Below are 18,404 nucleotides of genomic sequence, written 5' to 3'. Positions count from 1 at the left end.
GTCCCCCAGTCCCGTGGAGACAGGGACCAGCTCAGGAGTGTCTGGGACCCATTGTTCAGGGTGGTCTCAAGACAGGGCCATCGAGGCCCTGCTCTGGGGGAAGGGTCACACTTTATGGGAGTTGTGCTGCCATGTCAGGGCCCCCTCTGAGCTGAAAATCCTGCACCCCCACCTGAGCTCTGGGGCTACAGCAGACAGGCCGGGCCGGGGCTGATTGATGGTGCGGGGGACTGCGGCTGCTGCAGGCCTGTTTTATGATGTCATTAGGCAGCTCCGGCGGCGGGAAGGAATCCCTCCTGACATCATAAAGGACTTGATATTTCGCTAATGTTATCTTGGCGGCGTGTCGCCCTGACATTTTCTCTTTGCGGCGCTCCCCCCAGGACCACGAGTTGTCTAACTGCAGCCTGGAAAAAATGCAAAACAGACAAATGCACCCTCGGGGGACAGCAGGGGAAAGCTAATAGACCGCTCCCCTGCTCCCCACCCACAGAGGTGGTTTAGGTGGGAAGCATGATATGTTTGTCAAAGGGGACCTAAAGGCGGCCTCCCCACTCCGGGTCCCCTGCTCCGCCAGCTTGGCTCAGCAGCAGGTGTGTCCAGAGTCAGCACCACCATCCAGAGGCCCTGTGACTTGGGCAAAGCCCTCACCCTCTCTGGGCCTCTGTTTCCCTCTCCCCACCCCAAAGGGTTAACAGGGACAATTTTGAGAACTGCCAGGGAGGGTACGGCAGCCACAGAGTCAGGAAGAAGGGACCCGTTATGACTCTGACCCGCGACAGAAATTCTACACAGCAAGGAAAGGGGCCATTGTGTTAGCACATTGGGCTACTAACCGACAAGTCAGCGGTTCAAAACCACCAGCCACTCTGCAGGGGAAAGATGAGACTTTCTACTCCTGGAAACCGTTTCCGTCTCAGAAACTCACAGGACGGTTCTGCTCTGTCCTATAGGGTCGCTATGAGTCGAATTTTTTTTTTTTTTGAGGGCAGACTGAGTGGTGTGGCTTATAATCCCCTGTCCCCAGGAATGGTTTCAGGGGACAGACTCGGACTAGCAGATGGTTTCTCCAGTCCGAAGCCTAGTATTTTCCAAAATCCAAGAGCAGCTACTGGCTCTGCGGCAAAGTTGGGAGAGAGGGGCCTGCTAGGACCCACTCCTGCCTTGTATAAGCCTGGCAAGCAGAAGTGGCCATTCGCTCGTGACAAATGTTGCTTGAGTAGCATAATGTTACATCACCCACAGTCCTCGGTGCCTCCTAGATCCACCTCCAAAAGGACTCGGGTTAAATCAGTCAAAATCCCTTCTGGTGACTGCAGGCAGAAATCACCCCCATTCCACTCCAACCCCTGGGAGATGGGCCTCACATCTTCCCCCAGGCAACCTACCAAGTTGTCCCCCTGTGGCTTGCCCCCAAGGTTCCACATATCGCCACTTGGGTATCACAGAACACACCTGCTCCTTTAAGCCCACAGTTGCCCGGTGGAGAAGCCATAAACCCCTGGCCTCCCACCCCAAGCATGAAGCCAGGGCTGATGGTCTGTTTGCGGGCAATGGGCCATGTGTCTTTGAGAAGAGCTGGCCGGGCAACCCAGGCCAGAATTGTAGTTCCATAGAATCGGTTGCCTTGGCAAGCCTATGTATAGCTTATTGTCTTCATCTCAAGGCAGCATTGGAGAAGAATCCTTAAGGCAAGCTTCATCATACTGCTAGCAAGCAGTCTGTGGCATTGGGGGGAAGGGGGAGAATAAAACAACCCAAGCTCGTGTAGAATCCAGAAAGAGTTCATCATAGACGTGCGTGACTCAGGTATGGGGAGGTCCTTCTGGCCTGGTTGTGGAACCTGCTTTGTATCAGGGGTGACACACATAAGACATCACTGTGTTGTGTTCTTTGTGTGTGTCCTCACCACAATCAGAGAGACGTAAGGCTGGGCAAGCCAGTGCCCATTCTCCAAGACCTGCTCCCAGGTCTGATCCTATTCAGCCTATTTCTTCTTTGCCCCTGAAGTAACTCCTGGGCTGGCATGGCATAGGGCACCCAGCAGATGCCAGTGACACTGACTGCGGACCAGCACTGACCTACGCACGAAGGGGCAGACAAAGGTGAATCCAACCCAATTCTAGCTTCAGCGATCTGGCACCAAGGAAGGCAGACAGCACCAGCAGCTTCCGGACACAAGGCCTTCCTTCATGCTTGGCTTTGTCCTCAGCCTGGAGGACCCACCCCCTGCCCCTCTCTGAGCTACCCCTCCACAACCTTCCAGCACCCGCCTACACTACCTATCTTCAAAAAGTTTTCCCAAACCTCTTGTGACCCCACGTGCTGTAGAGTGTTACAGAGTGTAACTGCTTCGTAGGGCCTTCTTGGCTGTGTGTGTATTCTTTAGAGCAGCAAATCCCCAGGCCTTTCTTCCACAGAACTGTTGGGTGGATTCAAACCACCAGCCTCTAGGTGAGAGCATCCAAGGGCAAATGATTGCAGCACCCTTGGGCCTCCCAGACTACCTAGCTTAGTCTGACCTCATTCCAGCGCTGGGTGCATTGACTCTCATCGGAGGGCTGATTATGCAGCGGGGACTCCTGTGGGCCCATGAGCACCAGCTGCTGACCCTCAGCTGGGTCAGGAATTAGAATATGGGTGTTTCCTCCTGAGCTGGCTGCCCCAAGCAGGAGGGTCATTGGCATGATGTTTCCTGAGGGTCTCCGCTGTCCCACCAATGAAGTAACCCTGAATCTCAGCTGCCATCGCAGCGGTGACCTCCGCTTGCCCATGTGGTGGGCAGCCACGCTCATGCTTTAGTTCCCCTGAAATGATGAGCAGCTCATTCCCGCCATCAGAGTTTATTGAGCCCAGGCACTGTTCCCAAGGGCAGGAGCAAAGACAAACCCCCTGCCCCACCCAGGGGCTTACATGCTCTTGGGGAGAGTCAGCAATACAGGATGTACATAAACAGAACTAACAATGAGTGGGGCGGGAAATGTTCTAAAATCGATTGTGGTAAAGATTGTACAAGCCTTCTTGATACAATTGAACTGTTGAAATGTATGCTAGGTGGACGAAATGCCGACCGCATGGTCTCTGTTTTTTAAAAGAATATAAGTAAAAAGAACCATGAATAAAAATAAACCCCGAAGAGCGGCGTGCGTCTCACTGAGCAGAGGACATGTGAGAGGAGACCTGAAGGGGGAGAGCCAGGAGATTATCTGGGGGGAGGGCAGTCAGGGACGGGGGCGACGCAGCACGTGAGAAGGTCCTGAGGCAGAACTGTGCTTGACACGTGGGAGGAACGGCCAGGCGGGCCGAGTGGCCAGACAGCCGTGAGAGGGGAAGGTAACAGAGACTGCGAGCAGTGGATGGGCTGGGGTCTGCTGTGACAACCTTGGCATTGACATCAGGTGAGACGGGAGCCAGGATGATGTGAACAGGGTGGCAGTGGCTGCTGTGTAGAGCCTAGACCATGAGTACGTGGGGCGGGGTGGGGTGGCGGTGGCGGTAGACAAAAATGACCGGGATCTAGGTGTATTCTAAAGGTGGGATGATATACACCCGGCTCTGTGCGGCTCTTTCTTTCGTCCTCACAGCTACACCATGAAGTCAGCCCTTGATCCCCATTGTGCAGGTAGGGAAGCTGGGGTTCAGACGAGGTCACACAGCCAGGAAATAGGAGATTCCACCCAGGTTTATCCAAGCCCAAAGCCCAAGTCCTTCCCACCTCCTCTCATTGATGACCTGGTGATGGTCTCAATGAGCCAAGAGGCCCAGCCACAGACCACCCCCCAGAGAAGGGAACAAGGTGAGGACATGTGACCAGCTGAGAATGTCGTGCGGATTTCTCCTTTAAAATGTCATTCTACTATGTGTCTATTAAAGCTAAAATGATTCCTAAACATGTGTGTTTTACTAATATGTGCACCTGTCTGTTTAGAAGGCTTCTAAACATTCATCATCTATCTTTTTCAAATCCCACCCAAAACTGTCAGCAACGGGTGAAGAGTGCGTGCAGCCAAGCATGGTGGGGACACCACATGGCCATTGCCAGCGCGGGGCTGGGACACCTGTGTCTGCCCAGAAGGACCTCGAGGTTGCACTCAAATGTCATGCTGCACCCAGAGACCGAGCAGTGGGCCGTGGGCCGGGCCAGGGCAGGGGGTCAGTCTGACCTAGTCCTGCCCTGAAGCATCGCCAAGCGAGTCAGATGGGGAGAGATGTTCACAGCCGCCGATGAGATGAACCACAGCCAGGGGAGGTTGCCTGGGAGAGGCCGGGTGGCTCAGCAGGCGGGGAGCTGGAATTCCAACGTGGGCAGAAGAAGCACAGCCCCCTGTCCCATCCTCGGAAAGGTCCTGTGCCCGCAGACAAGCAGGTGAGCCGGGGCAGAGGCGCTCCATTATCCCAGCAGGTCTTCCAGCAGGTGATGGGGTGGCCTTTCACTGGGGCTGCAGGACAGTGGGGCGGGGTGGAAGTGCTCTGCTTTCCTTCTTCTGGGGACAGAGAAAGGTCATGGCTTCTCCCTCTGAGCCACTGCGGGGGCAGTTGTGGTGTGAAAGAGCGGCAGGAGCCCTGGGGCTCTGCTCTGAGCTCGGTGCACAGAGGCAGAGGACAGGGACCCTCTCTCTGGGCGGCAGAGGTGCTTCTATGGCTTCATCTGCCTCCTCCTTGGCAGTGCTGGGCCAGCTCACTTCAGTGAGTTATGAAGAGGAGGGAGGGACAGGAATGGGAGGAAGGGGCGGGAAGAGAAAGGAAGGCCAGAGTGAGGAAAGGAGGGAAATAAGGAATTCCAAAGGGCAAACAAGGTTCTTTCCCAGGAGCACGGAGCCCTGAGGTGGCTAAGGGTATCACCCAGGAAACGCAGCACAAAGCTTCTCTTTAAGTAAAGCACAGGAACTTCTGTGTCCCGGAGGCCCCAACCACAAGGCCAAGGTTGAGATGTTGATGAGCTGCTGCAGCCATGTGAAAGGTTCTGCCTGCTCACCTTGATAGAACCGTGCCTGCATCCCCCACAGTGTGCACCGACTTCCTCACAGATAGATGCACACACCCCCACCACAGGTGCATGGGGACACAGACATTCATGGACGCTCCTGCAGGGATACATGTGTTCACGTGTGTACAACACATGGAGAGACGTAAAAGAGCTGAAACGGTGACGTGAACACAGAGGCTCACACTCATGTCCACAGCTGCTGACAGCTGTGGTCAGACAATGGACCATGACTCGGCCATGAGAGAAATGGAGACCTGAGGCAAGCTGCATCGCGGTTGAACCTTGAAAGCATTCTGCTAGTGGAGTCACTCTCCCACAAAAAGACAAATCGCATCTGACCCCACATACGTGAAAAATCTAGAATAGGCAAGTGGTGAGCGACCCCACTTCTTAGGGGCCCAGAGGTGTGCAGGAGGGTGGTGGGGGACCCTGAGTTTCTACTAAGCGTGGTGGGGACATGTGGAACAGACACTGTGATGCTTGGACGACATGATGGACTTGACCAGGTCACTAGATTTGTGTGAGGAATGTTGGCGTGGCAAGTGTTGTACTTCTCCCGGGGTCCCAACTCAAACAAAACTGACTTAAGCATGCCTTGTGGTCAGCTGTGGGGCTGCGGACAAGTTCTTTCCGTAATGCAATTGTTTGGGGCTCCCTTCTGAGGGCGTCTTTACAAAGTAGCAGGGTAGGGGAAAGGGGGTGGGATACAAAGATAAAAAGACCCTCTTTCCATCAGGCTTTTAAACCAGACAGAAGCTACTGGAGGAGAGTTTGTGGAAGGGCTCATCCTCAGGGTGGAGTCTTGGAGTTACCACTATGATTCGGAGAACAATGTCCGATCCAGACAGTGGCTCTGAGGGAATCCGCTGGGCCGGTTCAATTCAAGGCCAATAAGCCAGCTCTGTTGATTGTGGTGACTGGTGTGGGGGGTTCCAAACGGGTCATCTTGATCCGTTTTCTTGAAGGACACAGGAGGACCACTCAAGTCCACCTTCCCAGCCTCCCCAAGAGGGCGGTCCTCCAGCCAGGTCCCCGCCAGCCTCACTCCCATTGTCTGCCTGACTTTGGCTGGTTCCCCGGTGCTCAGACCTGCCCACCATCCCTTCATGTGCTCATTGGCCCTGGCCCAGGCCCCAGACTCCAGGATGGCAATTGCCCCATTCTCCCAGGTGCCAACTCAGCCAAACTTCACACCCAGAGTGGAGCCAGGCCAGCAGGGCTTGCTGCAGCCTGCTTGGGGCATCGGTGCGGGGGTGGCAGGAGGGAGCCAGGCTCCTGTGGTGGCAGAGAGAAGAGCAGCCCCAGCTGTCGTGCAGGCCTGCCTGGCAAGGCTGCTGGCTTCCTCGGTGCCAAGTCATCTATCCTGTCTCCAGGCCCTGGGCTCCTCACCTCTGAAAGGAAACAATATGCTGCTCCATTGACATGTCAATTAAATAGGCGCAGCACCTCCCAGATGACAAAGGGAATTTGCTTAACCACCGGGCCTGGTTCAGTCTTCCCAAGAAGCCTTGGACGGAAAGGTCTTCTTTTTGCTGACTTAGACCAGCAGCCGAGCTCTGGAATGGCATGAACCCTACCCAAGGGCCTGGAATGCCAAGGGTTCCAGGTCCGAGTTCCACGTCTGCTTCCATGGTCAGCAACTAGGCCCCATGTGAGCTGCCAGAAGCCATTCACCTACCCACACGGGCATCGCTCATCCATCATAGCCTTCTTTCCTGATGATCCTAGTCTCGCCCTCAGGATGCTTCTCAGTACGCCGTGCCAGGCAGCCACTAACCACTGGCCAGAGCTGGGGCTCAGGGTGAAAGGTACCCCTGCTAATCTGCCTCTGACTCCAGAGGGTTGATGAGGTGAGAACTTAAACTAAGATCAAGGGCAGAAAGGACTCATGGGGAGCTTCCCAGGAGACGCCGCTGCCGAGGGCAGCCTCCAGGAGCGGTTTCCATCCCAGAGCCCCATTACACTGCGGAGGGGGGTGGTTAGCACCAGGCGGGCCCCACTGCCATCCCTCAATGAGGAGACTGAGGCTTCAAGGGTCCTAGGGGACACAACCAAAAAGGTTCCAAGCAGGACTGGTCACCAAACCCTGGCTCTTGTTTCAGTGTTCTTTCAGAGCATGGGGCGGTGGTGGGCGTTGGCGGGGGGTGGGGGTGGGGAGGATAACCCACAAAACTGAGGGGAAGGAGGTCCCCATACCAGGCCTTAAGAGCAAGAAGCCGCCTTCTCTCCTCACAGAATGGGCTCGACCCTGCAACTAATTGGTCCAGAGTGCTTCTTTTGACCCTCATTAGCTATTTGTCATGTCTCCATTTGCATACCAGAAAAGATGCACATTTGCATACTTGTAAATGAGGCCGGGCCTGGATGTGGGTTCTGGAAGAGTTTGGCGGTTGCTGGCAGGCAGGGAGGCAGCTGGCTCTTGCCACTGAAGCATGGGGCCGAGGATGAGATTGGGAAGACAGCTCCTTGGCTCTGGGCTGCAAGGTGCTCTCAAAGGGGTCCGACAGGACTCCCGCCCTCCTCCTCCCTCCCCCCTCTCACCCCTGAAGCCAAGCTGAGCCGTGGGCAGGAGAATGGGTGAGCCTAACGCTGCTATTTGGATTCAATGAAGCAAGGAGTGGGGAATATAAAGTAATCTCAGGACGCTCTGTGCTGGGGAACCGTCTGTTCCTGTCCTTGGATAGAATCTGCAACACTTGCAAAGGGGTGGGGGACCGCCCCCCTCCACCTCAGTGGAGAGGAGATCGTTTGGGCAGGAACGGGGGTCAGAAATGTACCCCAGATCCCTCTGTGTGTGTGACTCTCTATCTTCCCTAGACACTCAGATGTCACACACACACACACGCCCACAGCTCACTTACACGCACCAACGCCCTCGCACATACACCCCTCGGCCCCTGGAGGCCCCCTCACACACAGCACCCCAGGCCCACCGAAACGCACACACGTGCGACTCCACTGAAGAGGCGCGTTCGCACATGCAAACATTCCCAGACTTCCCGCGACATACACATTCACGCCCTTACACATACAGACACACACACGCGCAAACACTTGAACATAGATGGAGGCACACAGCCTCCTTAAACTGTGCGTAAATATTTACAGACACGCACTCATAGAAGACGTGCTGGAAAAAGCACCCTCTCACTGAGGACCAAATTCCTGGGGCAAACTGGGGACTGGGCCGGAGTTCCCAGGCCTCTTTAGGAAGAGAGACGGGCGGGTGAGCTGGGAAAGGGCCGGTGTGAGAGACCACAGGGACCCTGAGGAGGAAGTGGCTTCCGGGAAAGCCAGTGAAGGGACGGGGTGGGGGAGGAGGGCTGCCACCTGGGCTCAGGGAGCAGGGTATAGGTGGGCCTGACAACCCGGATTGGTCAAGGGAAGAAGCCAGGGCATGTAGGTGGGGCCTGGTCCGCGTGTTAAACAGAGGACATCCGTGTCTCTGTTGATTTCAGTGGCCGGGGTAGGACAGGGTGGCATGAGCGAGGGCCTCAAAACCTGGGCCACCAAGATGCCGCCCTCAGGAGAGAGCCCCAGACCCAGGAGGCGTCCCAGGGACCCCAGGACCAAATGCCACCACCCCACCAGTGTTCTCGAGCCCCACGGCCTCCTCCGCAGAACCTGCATCTCAAAAGGCAAGCTGAAGAACTCTTGCTGTGTATTTGTAAATTAAATATAGCTGTGCTTCGGTTCTCCAAAGAGCTGGGAAGGAGAGAAAGAGAGAGAGAGAGAGAGAGAGAGAGAGAGAGAGAGAGAGAGAGAGAGAGAGAGAGAGAGAGAGAGAGAGAGAGAGAGAGAGAGAGAGAGAGAGAGAGAGAGAGAGAGAGAGAGAGAGGAAGGGAAGAAAAGCTGCCGCCCTCAGGAAAGTCTGGCTGGTACAGATTGCCTGAGTCATGAATATTCATCTGGCGAATGAGGAGAGCGGGAGTTTGCATAACAGCTCCACCCACCCAACTGAAAGAAATGTCACCGCCTTTGCCAATAAAGTGCCAAAGGAAGCCGGCGGAGGCTGCCAGCCAGACGGTGCCTAACTGCTGACTTCCACTCCCAGGCATGGAGAAAGCACATTGTTTCCGCCCAAGGAACTGCCACTTGGGGCTGGGGGGAATGGCGCTGGCTGCTGGCAGAGAACCAGGAAAAAAAGTTTCACTTGCCACCCACTGGAAGCCTGGTGGGCAGAGCGCCTGGGCCACAGCCCTCCCCTGAGCAAAGCTCAAACCCACCCTGGTTGACCACCAAGAAAATTCAAGCCAGCCCCCAAGTGAGTGCCCCCAGGCTCCACGCCCCGTTCCAGAACCCCTGTGAGGGTCTTCATGAGTTCTGCATTGAGGCAGGGGACAACGAGGTACCCACTAGGGGCCTGCAAGCCCCCAGCCACCTCGGTGCCCCTGTGCAGAAGGGAAACCCTGAACCTGCAGGTGCCTCCCTGCCCTGGATCCTACTCACCTCCAAGGGTATCCTACTGCCTCTCACTCAAGAGACCTGCCCCAGCCCCCTCCCACCTCAACAGTTAGCCTCCCACCCTCTGTTCGTCCCAGCTCCCAAAGCTCCCCTGGGCCCTGGCCCTCACCCTCGCCCTCTGCAGTTTCCTCAAAGGGCTGTGGGCTGTGGGGGCTGAGGGGGGTCGTTATCCCAGGCCCAGCGTGAGATTCAGAGGGGAGTTTGTGTCTTGGTTGAATTGAGTCACCTTCTTCCGCCTGCCCCTAGGCCCATAAAGAGCCTGGCAGCACGGTGGTTTTGCATGGGGTCAGCAGGTCCTCAACCACCAGCCGCTCTTCTTCGGAAGAAAGAGGGGGCTTTCTACTGTCGTAAGCCCGCCGGGCAGTTCTGCCCTGTCCTGTAGGATCGCCGCCATGAGTCAGAATCACCTTGATGGCGGTGAGTTCGGTTTGGGGTTGCTCCCATGGCTGTACCTGGCCCGGGGTCCTTTGTGCTGCTGTGAATTTATGAATTGTGCTTGTCACGTCCCTGGGAGGTGAGGCATCCCCTGAGGCTCAGACGGGCCCTTGGGAGGCCAGCCTCCCCTCAGGATGTCACCTTCCTCCTGGGCCCCTCTCCCCATGCAGACAACAAAAAGGTCGCCACATCCCTCTGCACCCCAGCCTCCCAGCAGCCCCCAGGAGGTGGTGTTACAAACATGCCCGCCTGGCTGCCAATCCACCACAGCTGGCTCCCTCCAGTCATTACCTCAATGAATGGGAGAGGAGGTTCTCTTAACAGAAAGCAATTAGGGCCGTGGGCGTCTCCAGCTGCTGCTCCTAGTATATAAAGTCCGGGATGCGTGTTTGGGACTTCACAAGGATATTTACGTGTTCCCAACTTACCTTCACAGACTGTTCATTTCAAGCAGCGCAAGAACACTTGGCAATCCAAGGACAGCGCCGTGTTGCGCTCCCAGGGAGCAACACTGCCTCTGGGCAGCCTGCCCTGGGGACTCCGGAGACTCCACAGAGCCATGGTGGTCCTCACCAGGAGCCGGGATCCCTCCCACAGCCTCCCTGACAAGTAAGGCCACGCGGTGCCTCCCATCCAGGCACTAGAATTCCTTCGCTGCCTCTTTCATGCCGCAAACATCTCCAATTGTCGCCAGCTTCATCCCTGAACTGAGCCAAAGCTCTGTCTCTTGGCTGCCTCCCCCCCATTGGTCCCAACACTGCCCCTGCCACCGCAGATGACATGTCGCTTCTTCAGGTCAGCCACTGTCCAACAGGAGGCTCTCTAAAGCTCTCGGTGCCAGAGTCCGTTCTGACTCAGCGTGACCCCATCGGACCGGGTAGAACTGCCCCTGTGGCTTTCTCAACCTGTGGGTTGAGACCCCTTTGGGGATCGAACGACCCTTTCACAAGGGTTGCCCGATATATAACAGTAGCGAAATGACAGTGATGAAGCAGCAACAAAAATAATCTCTTTTCCCGCTGCTGTCACACACGATTTTATTTAGGTCCCGGGCACAGCCCCAGACACCGAAAGGGCAAGAAGGAAAGCACAGGCCCCGGGGCAGCCTCCACTCAGTCCAGTCCCTGCCCCTCCCTGCTCCAGGGGCAACAGGGGCCCTGCCCCCTCCGACTAAAGAGCAGGTCCAGGCTTGGGGGTGGGAGGGTAGCTTTCCAGCCCGTGGCATCAGGGAGGCCGGTGGACCAGGAGCCAGGGAAGTCTCTACTCCTCCGACCCAGCTGCCCACCGGTCCGCATGGCAGGGCAGAGCTGGGATGGCTGGTGGGGAGGGTGGCAGCGCAGGGCAGAACAGGGTAGGGACCACAGGTAGCTCTACAACACGGGGGGGGGGGGGGAGGCGAGGGTACAGTGGGGTCGGGGAGCACACCAGGCCCTGAGCTGGAGCGGGAATGAACATAATGTGATGGTTGGGGGTCACCAGGACATGAGGGACTGAAAGGGTTGAGGAAGGTTGAGAGCCACTGCTGTGGATCTTTACGGAAGCAGACAGCCTGGAGGAGAAGAACAAGTTAGGGAGAACTGCTGAGCTTGGGGGAGCTGCCCACCACCAGGGCTCCGCAGGAGTTTAATTGGTTTGAAATGGAGAATTTTTCAGTGGTCAGGCTAAGTGTGGGGAAATTCTCATTATGCAAAAGAATTCCTTTACTGCAGGACTTTTCAGAGCCGGTGCAATGCTTGTGTGCTTCAGCTCATGGGCATCTTCGCTCACAAAACCCTCCTCCCCGTGGATGGCCTCAAGGCGCCCGGGCTCTGGAGAGTGTCTTTTAGGAAGCACTGCGTCCACCGGTTTAAGTCCAGTCTCACTCTTGGCTTAATTTTGGCTTGAGCTCCTTCAAACATTTCTCTTAGATTGGTCATGGCTGTGAGTTTAATTCCGTCCAGCACCAGTCCACCCCAAAAAAGATGCATTCAAGTTCGACCTGTGGACGTCCTCTCATTTGAAGCCGATCTTTACAGACGTGGTAGTTGATGGTGGCGTCATACTAGATTAAATCAAACGAAAGCCAAGCTGTCACATCATTCCAACGCCTAGGGACCCGACAGGGCGGAGTGGAACTGCTCCCTGAAGTTCCCGACGCTGTAACGTCTTTACGGAAGCAGACTGCCTCATCTTTGTCCGCACTCTCCTAAGCCACTACCCTGCCTGGACTCCTCCTGCTAGATTACGGGGGGCCACAATTCAGTATGACTGATATCCTCGTCAGAAGAGGGGAACCTGGACACAGCACAGGGAGAACGCCGTGGCACAACAGAGACGTCACTGGAGTGACATGTACACGTTGGAAGGCCGTGATGGTTCCGTGGCAGAATCCCCACCTTCCACGCTGGAGACTCGGGTTCAATGCCTGGCCGATGCTCCTCTCCACGGCTACCACCCATCTGTCAGTGAAGGCCTTCATCTTGCTGCGATGCCAAGCACCTTCCAGTTGAACTTCCCGTCTATGGTGGCCTAGGAAGAAAGACCTCCTTTCCAAACTCAGCCAATAAAACCCCTATGAATCACCTGGTCCTATCGTGGGGACGGCACAGGCCCAGGAAGGGGGTGGGTCTGTTGTGGTTGGGGTCTCAGCAGATCAGAGTCTTAATAAATCAGGGTCTCAGTCAATCAGGGCCAGCTCAGTGGCAGTGCACAACAGCAGCCGCAAGTTACAAGTCAAGGTACACCAGGGTGGCTGGCCATCACCAAAAGTTAGAACGAAGCAAAGAAGCCTTAAGACAGAATGCCCTACTGACATGCTGAGCCTAGTTCTTCAGGTCTCCAGAATGGAGGGATAAGAAGCTGCCGTGGTTTGAAGTGACCCAGTTTGTGACATTTGGGTATGGCGGCCCTAGGAAACGAAGACAAGCATGATATCAGAGCCTCTCCCCGCCCACGCGGGTCGTTGTGTGTCGGCCAGCTCTCCCTGTGTGTCTGCATCCCTCCACTGTTCCAAACAAGCTCTGGCCGCTCAGAGCCTGGGAGAGCCTTTGCCTCCTAGTTCCAGGACTCCGTGCTCCCACTGCTGCAACCGGCTGAATCTCACCAAGTGTCTTCCTGGAGAGTCCTCCCCAAAGCCCAGCCTCGGCCCCCTGGTCCCTTGGACCCCACAGAGGCCGCTCTCGAGTCTAGTGTGTGAAACAACAGTCTCCCGGGGAACTTCAGAGTGCCTACATGCCTCCCCACAGGAGAAAGATGAGGCTTCCTAGTGCCATAAAGAGTGACACCCGCAAAAGCCCACCAGGGCAGCTCAACCCTGTCCCACAGGGTCGCTGTGAGCCGGAAGGGACTCAGCAGTGAGTTTGTGTTGTGTTTGTTTGTTTGTTTTGGTATGTGCCTTCCCTACATAGTTAGATGGTAGGTCATGATGAGCTCCCCAATAGCTGTGCACCGATTGGTTAATTCACGCCGTTGGGCGTTTCCCACAGAATCACCCAAACCATGCACTTGTCCTCCCGCCTAGTCCCCTCGGATTCCCACAGATCGGAGCAGTCCACTCACCCGGGACGGAGGGGAGGCCACAGTCCACGCCTGCCCTGGGGTGCCCGGCTCCCCAGCCTCCTCGCTCCTGCACCTTTGATCCTCCTCCTCGCGTTCCTTCTCATCACGCTCCAAATATGCGTTCAAGCCCAGGCATGGAGATGGGTGCATCTCACTAGCCGACGCCGCCGTGCACTGGAAGCAGCTGCCTGGACCAGGGGCTTGGGAGGGAGGTTCTGAAGCTTCGGCCAGGCTCAGCAGCGTGATCAGTGGCACCTGGCCTGGTGGGGGTGGGGAGTTATAGACAATGGTCCAGGAGCCAGTCCTTTCCATCCCTGAGCAAGCATAAGTCCCCTTCCCTCAATCTGGCCTCCTCCAAGCTGCAGATCCCCCTTTCTGCCGCATGACGTCTCCCGCACCCCCATTCCGCACTGGAACTTAGCTGTTCTCTCCAAGGTTGCCAGCCAACTCCTACTTATCAAACCCAGTCTCCGGTCCTGCATCATGTGCTACGGTTGACCTTTCTCTGGAAATGCACCCACCCGCACCCTGAGGAATTCTGGGCATGTTATGCCCCAGTCATCTCTCTCTCTCTCTCTCTCTCTCTCTCTCTCTCTCTCTCTCTCTCTCTCTCTCTCTCTCTCTCTCTCTCTCTCTGTCAGCCTCCCTGACCACTCACCCTGTTTCTTCTGCCAGCTCATAAAGGTGTCTGTGTTCCAAACCCCAACCCCATTGCCCTCTAGTCAATTCCAACCCACAGAGGCCCCGAGGGAGGAGGGGGAGAACTGCTCCAGGAGATTCTCTGGACGGACCTCTTTGTAGAAGCAGATTGCCAGATCTTTCTTCCGAGGTACCACTGAGCGGGGGAGGCCTGGCCATGTTCCAGGGCTCCGTTTATGTTGGGGATTTTTGTGTTTTAGAGCTGCCTGGGAACGTTTTCATGTTTCCACTTGGGAGACCCACCCCAGATCAGACCAGGATTCCCTTTGCAGCCCTCTTGTCACCCTTCAAGGTCTCACCCAGCACACAGTTTTGCCCTTGGGGAATAGCTCTGCCCCCTCCCCAACCCCGTCCACCCCTTTGACCTGCCTCCTGGAAGGTAGCCCTACCTTCCCGGTGGCCCTGCCACTCCGAACCTCTTCCTGCAGAATGCGCTCCTGCTCCGGGCTTCCCGTGAAACCAGGCGCTGCCCAGGCAGCAGGGATCACCTTTGTGGCTTGTGTTTTGACTTTTTCTCCAGCTCATTGAGTCACCATGTGCTGACCCCACCCCTGCTTCCATGTGTCTGGTTTCTTCCAAATGAAAAGAGTTTTATTATTTGTTCTGATTGAAAATCATGGTCGAGCCTCCTTCTAAAAGATGTGTGTATGTGTATATATGAAAACCAATATTTAGAAGGAGGAAGAAGAAAGGGAAAGAAAAAATTTGAAAACTCACCCAAAATCCTACCGCCCAGCTAGAACCACTCTTAACAGTTTGGTGAACAGCCGCCCAGACTTATCTTTATGCATACGTACATGTAGAGATCTATGTATTCAATTTATAGACGAGGGGCTGGATTATACATACTGTTCTTGCTGACACCTGCTTTCCTCTCTCGACAATATGTCATAGACATCTTTCTATGTCAATAAATAGAGCCCTACAAAATCATCTTAATTACTTTATAGTGTTCCGTTGGATGCATGGGGCTTCCTATACTTAAATGGGTCTCTATTGATCATTTAAGATGTTGTCAACACTTTGCTGTTATAAACAATGGCGTGATCCCTCTCCTGGTGCATAGCTCTTTGCTCATTTTCAGAATGCTCTCTTTCAAATAAAATCCTACAAATGAGATGGCCGCGATGCAGGCCTGCCACTTCTAGTCCTGCCACTCTGCCCTTCAGAAAGTTTACAGCAGTGTACTTCCTCTCCAGAGTGCGTGAGGGCCAGTTTACCCTGGGTTTTGTCGACCTTAATACTTAGCCAAACAAACAAAAGGCAAATGATGCCCATTTTATTGGCGTTGCTTAGCTTATTAATCCATTGCCCGAAGTCAATCCGGGCTCATGGTGCCCCTATAAGGTAGACTAGAACTGGCCCTGTCATGGTTCCAGACTGGAATCGCTACAGAAGCAAACTGCCACATCTTCCTCCTACAGAGCGGCAAGTGCTTGACCACCGAGTCCCCAGGGTGCCTCTTCCCTCACTGGTGAGACCCAGTGAATATATTCCTCAGTGTGTGCTCTGGTCATTTATGGTTATCTTTGTCAATGGCCCAACTCTGCCCTTGGTCCATTTGCCTAATAAAATATTTATCCTTTCTCCTAATGATCTGTAAGAGTTCTTTGTACGTCACATATGAAATTAAACTTCCGTCAATCATAAACATGTCCCCTTCATTATACTTTTCTTGTCATGTTCTTTAAGGGACTAATTTTTAGTTTGGAATGCTGAAATGTCTCCATCTTCTCTGATTTCTGGACACCACACTCGCGCAGAAGGGTCTGCCCTCCTTGTTGGGGTTGGCTGTCATCGGGCTCGTTTTGAGGCATGGCGAGCGATGTGACAGAGCAGACCTAAGCAGTGTGCCCTGGGCTGTCATCCTTGCGGGAGCAAATTGTCCCGTCTTTCTCCCATGCAGCTGCTCGGGAGCTCAGACCACTAGCTCTTTATTGGGCTAGCAGCCAAATGCTCAGTGATTGAAGACCAGGGGACCGCTCCCCACCTTCAGGTGTTGGAAATGTTCCCTCGGATTTCTGTCTCTATGGTTTTCACACCTGAATTTAGAGATCATCTTGAGAAGAAAGTTGACACCTTGAGCACTAATGCCCAAAGACTGAATGAGCTGTGGATGACAGCAAGAACATGACACAAGGAAAACACAAGGTCATTACAAAGACAGGAGAGAAAGAAAAGATCCAAAGCAATGGAGACCAGAAGAGACTCGGAAGCCCGCTCTGGAACATAGAGTAGTTAAGATGAACGGAATGCGTGACGGAGCCGGAGATCTAAACATAACGCTCCACGGGGCAACGCGAGGAGACACAGCATTACCATAAATTTGGGGAAGAGCTGAAGATAGCAAATGAAACAGAAAGCATGTGTCCCACACTTCTCAAGGTGAAACAACTGAAGAAAAATTCAAGCATCAAGCTGAAATATTGAGGGGTTCTGTGCCGAACTACGGACTGATGTAGAAAACATCAAAATAAGATGGACAGACTACCATACCAAAAAGAGCTCATCAGCGTTCATCCCCTTTGAGAAATGGCAATCAATCAAGAACTGATGCCACTGAAGGAAGAAGTCCGAGCTGCACTGAAGGTATTGGCAAAAGCCAAGACTCCGGGAGGCGAGGAAGTACTGATTAACTTATTGCCATGAATAGATGCGATGCTGGAACCCCTTGCTGGTCTGTGGCAAGACATTTGGAAGACAACTCACTGGAAGCTGTCCATTCACAAGGACGCTTCAAAAAGGTGGTGGGGAGAATGGTATTAAAAGATAATAGAATTTTTCACAAACATTTGGAAGCCTCTTTGCAGATGCCCCTTCCAGAGAGAGGTGCCCCACCAGGTGCAGGCATTACTGAACAATATCAATACCACACACAAAGAAAAGGTGGCTGAAGGTCATTCCAAAAGAGTCGCAGCAGGACATCAGCAGGGAACCACTGTCAGAAACCCAAGCCAGACTCAGAAGAGGACCGGGCACAAGGGATCTCATTGCTGACTGCAGATGGATTGTGGCCGAAAGCAGAGAAGACCAGAAAGACGTTGACCTCTGTTTCAGTCACTTTGCAAAGGCATTTGACTGTGTGGATGATAATAAATTATGGCTAGCATCGTAAAGAATGGGAATTCCAGAAGACGGAATTGTGCTCATGTGGCAGCTGTACTTAGAACAGGGGCAGTCATTCTTACAAAACAAGGCGATCCCGTGTGGTTTCAATCAGGAAAGGTGTGTTTCAGGGTGGTCTCCTTCACCCATCATACTTCTCCCACGTGTATGCAGAGCAGCTGGGCTCTGGGAAGAAGCACGCCACCTCAGAATTGGAGGACGTGTCCTCCACCACCTGCTCCGTGCAGATGACACGGCCTCACTTGCTGACGCTGAAGGGGACTTGGAGAACCCACGGATGGAGATCAAAGACTACACACAGCTCTCCGTAGGGATTACGCCTCCACATAAAGGAAAATCGTCCTCACACATGGACCACCAGACACCATCATGATAGGTGGAGAAAAGGTGGAAGCTGTGAAGGATTTCCTTTCACTTGAACCCACCATCAACTTGGCCCGTGGAAGCAGCCTTCGAGAAATCAGATGTCCTGTTGCATTGGCCACACCTGCTGGGAAAGGCTCCTTCAAGCGTTCAAAAGCCAAGCTAGCACACTGAGAACTCAGGTGCACCTGACCCAAGACACTGTTTTCAATGGACTCAGGTGCCTGGGAAGCTGGACAATGGAGTCGGGAAGACCAAAGAGGAACTGATGCCCTTGAAGGAAGGTGTGGGCAAAGAATACTGAGTAGCCCCTGGCTTCCAGAAGAACAGACAAATCTGTCTCGGAAAAAACACAGCCAGAATGCTCCTTAAATGAGAGAATGGCGAGGCTTTGGTCTCATGAACTTTGGATGTGTCATCAGGAGGGACCGGTCCCTGGAGAGTGACATCATGTTGGGGAAAGTAGAGGGTCGGAGAACAGGAGGAAGATGCTCAATGACATGGACTGCAAAAATGGGATGGAACAGAGCAAAGAGCATGGGGATTAGTTCCGTTGTACAGAGGCCACTAGAAGAGTCTGACATTGTCGTGCTCCCAGGCAACAGCAAGGTGATCTTCGTGACACTGATTTTGATGTTAGAGGGAAAACAGAAATCAGCTTGTGTGTTCATATTGAGCTATTATTCCAGCACCATTTTTATAATAACCTTTATTTTCCCAACTCCATTAAAATGCCATTTTATTGGATATAAAATTCCCTTAAATAATTTGATCTACTTCTGGACTCCCTATT

The sequence above is a fragment of the Tenrec ecaudatus genome, chromosome 1 (assembly GCF_050624435.1).
Source record: "Tenrec ecaudatus isolate mTenEca1 chromosome 1, mTenEca1.hap1, whole genome shotgun sequence".
Taxonomy (NCBI): Eukaryota; Metazoa; Chordata; class Mammalia; order Afrosoricida; family Tenrecidae; genus Tenrec; species Tenrec ecaudatus.
This window is presented reverse-complemented; position numbering follows the sequence as displayed.